Below are 7,305 nucleotides of genomic sequence, written 5' to 3'. Positions count from 1 at the left end.
GTCATTGCTGGAGCTTTCCATGCAGGCCAGCGAGACTTCCTTGTTCGCCAACCCGCTCACTTGACCCATGAAAGCCAGTTTGCAACAGCAGAGTCCAACCCAAGACACGCTTAGGACCGCCGCCTCATTTGAATAACATTTCGTCCTGGCAGTGCGTCTGCAGCATGAAATAAATAAATGTGAGAGCAGAGTGTTTTTATTTATTTATTGATTGATATTTAATTATATTTATTTTTGTATTTATTTCAAAATTAATTTGTATATTTTTATTTTTTGAATCTTGTTTTTTATTTTTACATACACACATATATATATATATATATATATATATATATATATATACACACATATATATATATATATATATATATACAGTATACACATATATATATATATATATATATATACACATATATATATATATATATATATATACACATACACATATATATATATACATATACACATACACATATATATATATACACATACACATATATATATACACATACACATACACATATACATATATATATATACATACACATATACATATATATACATACACATATATACATATACATATATATACATACACATATATACATATATACATATATATACACATATACATACACATATATATATACATACACATATATATATACATACACATATATATATACATACACATATATATATGTATATATATATATATATATATATACATTCACACACATATATATATATATATATATTTATTTTTTTAATTATATTTTTTACATCGGTTTTTATTTTCACTTTTATTAATTTAGTCATTTATTTATTTGTAGTTTTTGCACTTTTGGTCCTCTGTCGATATGTAGTAGCCCTTTACTGTAATATTTTTAATACTAAAGTATAATAATAATAATAATTATTATTATTATTATTCATTCATTAATTTATTTTAAACAAGAAAAAATATGAAGCACGTTATTTCATTATTGTTAAATCATGATTGACTTGCAGAGTAAAAAATATATATATTTTAGTGCTTAAATAATATGCTTGAATAATTGCTGAGTTTACAAAGAAGCCAAAGGATGATTTGAATATAAGAAAAGTGAATTCCATTTGAAATTCCTACTTTCTGTCCAAAATAGTAACGCAAGAAAGAGCATGCTGAAATTGAAAGAATCCACATTAAAGCACCTGAAACCGTAGGTGGTGGTGGTCAAAGACTTATGTTAAGTGCTGTACAGGATATAATTTTTAGAGAGTAAGTATACAGTGCCTCACCTGCACTATTCATTCAGTGTGGCTGTTGTCATTTACAAGGTACTAAGGCCACTGTTGGAGAAGTAGTTGGTGAACTTGCAGTAACTGCTGCTATGGGCCGCAATTGCTCGGGTTTGCAAGACAACAAGAAGAATTATTTAATTTAGAATGCACACTTTTTTTCTGGCTATCATCTTCTCAAAAGACTGACTACCTCCACTGATCCAGTCACATTCCAATGAAAGATGTTATACTTATTTTAAATGTAGATCTTTATGTCATATTAGAAGTCGTCTTAAATAACGCCATTGTGTTTTCATTTGACTTAGTTTGCATACTAGATGTCATATTGAAAGATATGCTAACAGTGGATTTAGTCAGTTGTTACGGGTGATGAAAGCTAGGCAACGTGTATATTTAACATGATTGATGTCACACAAAGTAAATCTTGAATGAACACTTAACAGATTCTGGACTACTGGTCACATGTATGTAATCATTCCTAATGAGACCAAAACATGGAACTAGAACATTTTTATGCATGACTTTTTTTTTTAATGCATAGTATTGATTTTTTTGCATTGACCTCATCCTGTCATCATTTCAACCATCATAATTGAATATATAAATTATTAAAGTGAATTATTTTTATTTTGTGCAGTATGAAGAATATATGTATACAATACATTTTTTAATTTTAATTCTACCATTTTTACCTTGGTTTTATAATGAAGTACTGGCTTGACTTATGTCTTGAGCACGCCTATAGTAGTAAATGTGAATATCACTGTTGGGATCTCTTTAATACACACAAACATTTAGTACAAAGCCAACACCGTACATGTTCTGCTATGTGACGTGTGTGTTAACTGTACCATGCTCCAAACTGCAGCCTTATAAATTCAGCTGACTGACTAGTTAGACATGTAGTTTTGACAGCAGCCTTTTTCCATTAATAATATGAACACAACACTTGATATCTCCATTCATGGCTGACTGTTTTCTGTATTTGCCTGTTCTCAGGTACCTTAGACTCGGGTGGCAAATCCAAGTCCAGAAAGTAAAAACCCCGCCACAGTTTGGCTTTCGCCCCAGGTGCTAGCTAGCTAGCTCCCTAGCGGTTAAACGAGCACCATGGGAGCTAGCTAGCTTAAAAACCCTGCCACAGTTTGGCGCTAGCTAGTTAGCTAGCTAGCACATGGGGCCAAATCTGTGGCAGGGTTTTTACTTTCTGGACCTGCCACCTCTGCTTAAACTGTCCCGTCTGATCACATTGTCATATAAATGACCTCTGAGCCTGAGCCTTGAGGAGTGGAATGCGATAAAGATAAAAGCATATAGCTGCATTCTGAAAGGGCACCAGTTGCCAAATTGATTCTCATTTGCGTGTATGCTTGTGAGTGGATGAAAATGTCTCTGATGACAATGAAGTATTATGACCTGACACGATATAACTGTTATCGCTGTGTACATCCTTTATGTATTTGTTATATTGGAAATAGATGTATGCAGTCCAATGTGCACCACCAATAGGATTACAGGTTTCACCTACTGCACCTCCATACCTTTGGTGGGGGTGTGGCTAAGTGGATTGAAGTATTGAATGTAAAGTTGATTGATTCACTTTTAGTTTATTTTGACATCACATCAGAAATTTGACGTTTTTCTATTCTTATTCACAATAAACAAATCGATGATTGATTTAAAAATGACTCTTTTATTCTTTTTTTATGAGAGCTCAGTATTATTCAGTCAGCAGCCTTACCAAGTCAACATGTCATCATCACTGTTTTTTGGGGGGTTTTCTGCGTGTGTGAGTTTGTGCTCTTTAATTGGCAGTGATTCTCAACCTTATTTCAGTGATGTGTACCCTCTGAAATATTTTTTCAGCCAAGTACCCCTTAACCAGCGCAAAGCATTTCTGATTTTGGGAGAAAAAACAACTTAAAAGTAAAACTTAAAAGAGTGCTGTACCATCACTGTCTGATTTATTAAACTTTGAAACTATTTGTATTTATGTGGTCTCTTAAACTATTTTGAAATAAAAAAAGATACAAGTTAAATACATTTGTTATAAATAAAGATTTGTGTACATACAAATTATTATAAACATCTTTTGGGATAAAGCTCCGTTCTCAGAAAGAAATAACTTAATTTTAAATAAAGTTTTCACGTGATTGACAGGTAATTCTAGGTGGCATATGAGAAGTTGGGTCGAACCATTTTGGTATGGGGGAGATGCGTTTTTAGGACACTGAAATTGAATAGTCTACTTAATATAAAATTAATCTTATGAAATTATATTTTCTAAAATATTTAAATAAAGTATACTTTTAAATACATTTTTAAGTCTCAGTACACGTACCCCCATTTGAGAACCACTGATCTATGGGTCCGAATAGGTTAAATCTAAACATCATAGCTTGCCAACCCGTCAATCAACCGGAGTCACGTGACGTAAACAAGTTTGTCTATCCCTCGCCCCTCTCCGTATGTCTATCCCAACACTAGATGGCATTATCCCCTTTTCACTGATTCGGTGATTCATGGGGATGCACCTGCCCATCAGTAAAAGAGGGTTTCCATCCATTTTTATTTTATTTTATTTTATTTTCCTTTACTGCTATTGTGAGATTGTTGTGTATGACTTGTAAGTTTACTGCAATTATGTTTGTTTGCATAATAAAGCAATTTAAAAAATAAAAGATACATTTTTCGTTTTTCAAATGAACCAGTAAGACATACAAACTTGGCAACAATCAGCAATCAATTGTTTATACAAATCAACAATAACTGTCAAGAACAACAAAAACAAAAAACAATTATCTTCTTTTTGAAACTTTTTCTTGTGAATGAAAGATGTTGCCATACATAAAATAAGATTTGCAGACATTTCCTCATTCTTGTTTTGAAGGGTAAGTCCAAAAGTTATATGATTTCTGGTAAAAGATGGTGGGAATGATGTAAACATGAGAGTAATCCAAAGACGTACATCCTCCCACAATAGTTGCATTATTGGACATGAAAAGAACACATGCCAGTGGTTTCAATATTTCTGTTACAGAACAAACAAACATTGTCTTCTATATTAAAACGTAATCTCAATAATTCTTTAGATGGGTAAATATTATTCATAATTATGGGACTGCTGAGTGTAGCAAGCTTTGCTGCTGCTCCGCGCGGAGCAAGCAGGCACATATTGTTATTCTACCTAGGACAGTGGTTTATTGGTGTTATTATTATGGGACTGCTTGCGGCTTCGCTGCTGCTCCGCGCGGAGCAAGCAGGCACATATTGTTATTCTACCTAGGACAGTGGTTTATTTTTGTTGTTAATATTATTATTATATATTATTCCAGCGATTTTTCCGCTAAAATGCGGCCCGTACCGTACATCGCACCGGCACAAATGAGGTATCAAACGATGCGGCTCGATCTGACTCGCTGCGCTATTATTTTTCTAAGAATTCCCAGTTACCTTGGCGACGCTATTCCCAAAAAACTCCCAAATTAACTCCCCATTGGGAATGAATGGGAAAAAAATCACACTTCAAGCACCTTTTTCCAAGACACGCTGCGCGCGCATACGTTATCCGACCGATACGAATTTTAGCTCATTTTGTAGGAATTTTTCCCATCTTTAGCTCAGTGTCAAAATCTTTTTTAAGGAATGAAAGCCCCCCCCCCCCTGTTCGGGTTCAAAGACAGTGGCTGAATTAGCTTTCTCACACACTCTGTTGGCTAATTAGCCATCCAGTGCCGGGAACCAAATAATGTATTAGAAAAAATTTCACTTCAACTCGTCACCACTGCCACAATCTTTTGTCACTAGACGTCAAATTCTCACATTTTGTAGTCACGAGTGTCTTCTTTCAGACAAACTAACTTTTATTTGGTTAAGGTGTCATTTAGTACCTTTATTTTCCCTTTAAGCGAGTAGAAGTTGGACTCTCTCGCCTATCTCTCCCATGTTAATTTGGGCGACTTCTTCCTCTTCATTTCGAATAAATCATACGTTTTCAACCTGCTCTCATTTGGTCATTTTTCATCCGATTAAAAAAATGAGAACATGCTCGTGTTCCCCAAACCCTTGCCGTTCTAACGAGCCCTTTCTTGAATCTGTATCTTCAACCGTTAAGTCGCGAGAGGCTTTTGTTGAAGGGGTGCTTCTCTCATTCTATCTCAATGCAATGTGGGTGCGTGACGTCACTTCAACTCGTCACCATGGCAACGATCTTTTGTCACTAGACGTCAAATTCTCACATTTTGTAGTCACGAGTGTCTTCTTTCAGACAAACTAACTTTTATTTGACTAAGGTGTCATTTAGTACCTTTATTTTCACCTTAAGCAAGAGAAGTCGGACTAATTCGCCTGTCTTGTACATGTTAATTTCAGGCGCCTTCCTCTCTCCATTTCTGATAAATCATAAGTTTTCAACCTGCTCTCATTTGGTCATTTTTTATCCGATTAAGAAAATGAGAACATGCTCGTGTTCCCCAAACCCTTGCCGTTCTAACGAGCCATTTCTTGAATCTGTATCTTCAACCGTTAAGTCGTGAGAGGCTTTTGTACAAGGGGTGCTTCTCTCATGCGATCTCAATGGAATGTGGGGCGCGTGACGTCTCCAAGTCAAAAATGTATGTGCTCTTAAAGTGACAGTGACATATTTTTAGATTATGGTTAACTTCCACATTTCTTGACCGATTCCAGTCATTTAAATTTTAAAATGTTCAGCTCATTTACATTTTTTAAAATACTTTTTCAGGGACAGTGAGATACTTTTAGTTGATGTTGATTATGGTTAACTTCCACATTTCTTGAGCGATTCCAGTGGTTTAAATTTTAAACTGTTCAGCTCATTACCAAAGAGTCAGCAGTCCCATTCAAAATTTCCGCGGGAATTTTTCTAGTTATTATATATTATTCCAGCGATTTTTCCGCTAAAATGCGGCCCGTACCGTACATCGCACCGGCACAAATGAGGTATCAAACGATGCGGCTCGATCTGACTCGCTGTGCTATTATTTTTCTAAGAATTCCCAGTTACCATGGCGACGCTATTCCCAAAAAACTCCCAAATTAACTCCCCATTGGGAATGAATGGGAAAAAAATCACACTTCAAGCACCTTTTTCCAAGACACGCTGCGCGCGCATACGTTATCCGACCGATACGAATTTTAGCTCATTTTGTAGGAATTTTTCCCATCTTTAGCTCAGTGTCGAAATCTTTTTTAAGGAATGAAAGCCCCCCCCCCTGTTCGGGTTCAAAGACAGTGGCTGAATTAGCTTTCTCACACACTCTGTTGGCTAATTAGCCATCCAGTGCCGGGAACCAAATAATGTATTAGAAAAAATTTCACTTCAACTCGTCACCATGGCCACTATCTTTTGTCACTAGACGTCAAATTCTCACATTTTGTAGTCACGAGTGTCTTCTTTCAGACAAACTAACTTTTATTTGGTTAAGGTGTCATTTAGTACCTTTATTTTCCCTTTAAGCGAGTAGAAGTTGGACTCTCTCGCCTATCTCTCCCATGTTAATTTGGGCGACTTCTTCCTCTTCATTTCGAATAAATCATAAGTTTTCAACCTGCTCTCATTTGGTCATTTTTCATCCGATTAAAAAAATGAGAACATGCTCGTGTTCCCCAAACCCTTGCCGTTCTAACGAGCCCTTTCTTGAATCTGTATCTTCAACCGTTAAGTCGCGAGAGGCTTTTGTTGAAGGGGTGCTTCTCTCATTCTATCTCAATGCAATGTGGGTGCGTGACGTCACTTCAACTCGTCACCATGGCAACGATCTTTTGTCACTAGACGTCAAATTCTCACATTTTGTAGTCACGAGTGTCTTCTTTCAGACAAACTAACTTTTATTTGACTAAGGTGTCATTTAGTACCTTTATTTTCACCTTAAGCAAGAGAAGTCGGACTAATTCGCCTGTCTTGTACATGTTAATTTCAGGCGCCTTCCTCTCTCCATTTCTGATAAATCATAAGTTTTCAACCTGCTCTCATTTGGTCATTTTTTATCCGATTAAGAAAAT

The sequence above is a fragment of the Vanacampus margaritifer genome, chromosome 1 (assembly GCF_051991255.1).
Source record: "Vanacampus margaritifer isolate UIUO_Vmar chromosome 1, RoL_Vmar_1.0, whole genome shotgun sequence".
Classification (NCBI taxonomy): domain Eukaryota; kingdom Metazoa; phylum Chordata; class Actinopteri; order Syngnathiformes; family Syngnathidae; genus Vanacampus; species Vanacampus margaritifer.
The sequence above is the reverse complement of the archived record's forward strand: the minus strand, read 5'-3'. Positions refer to the sequence as shown.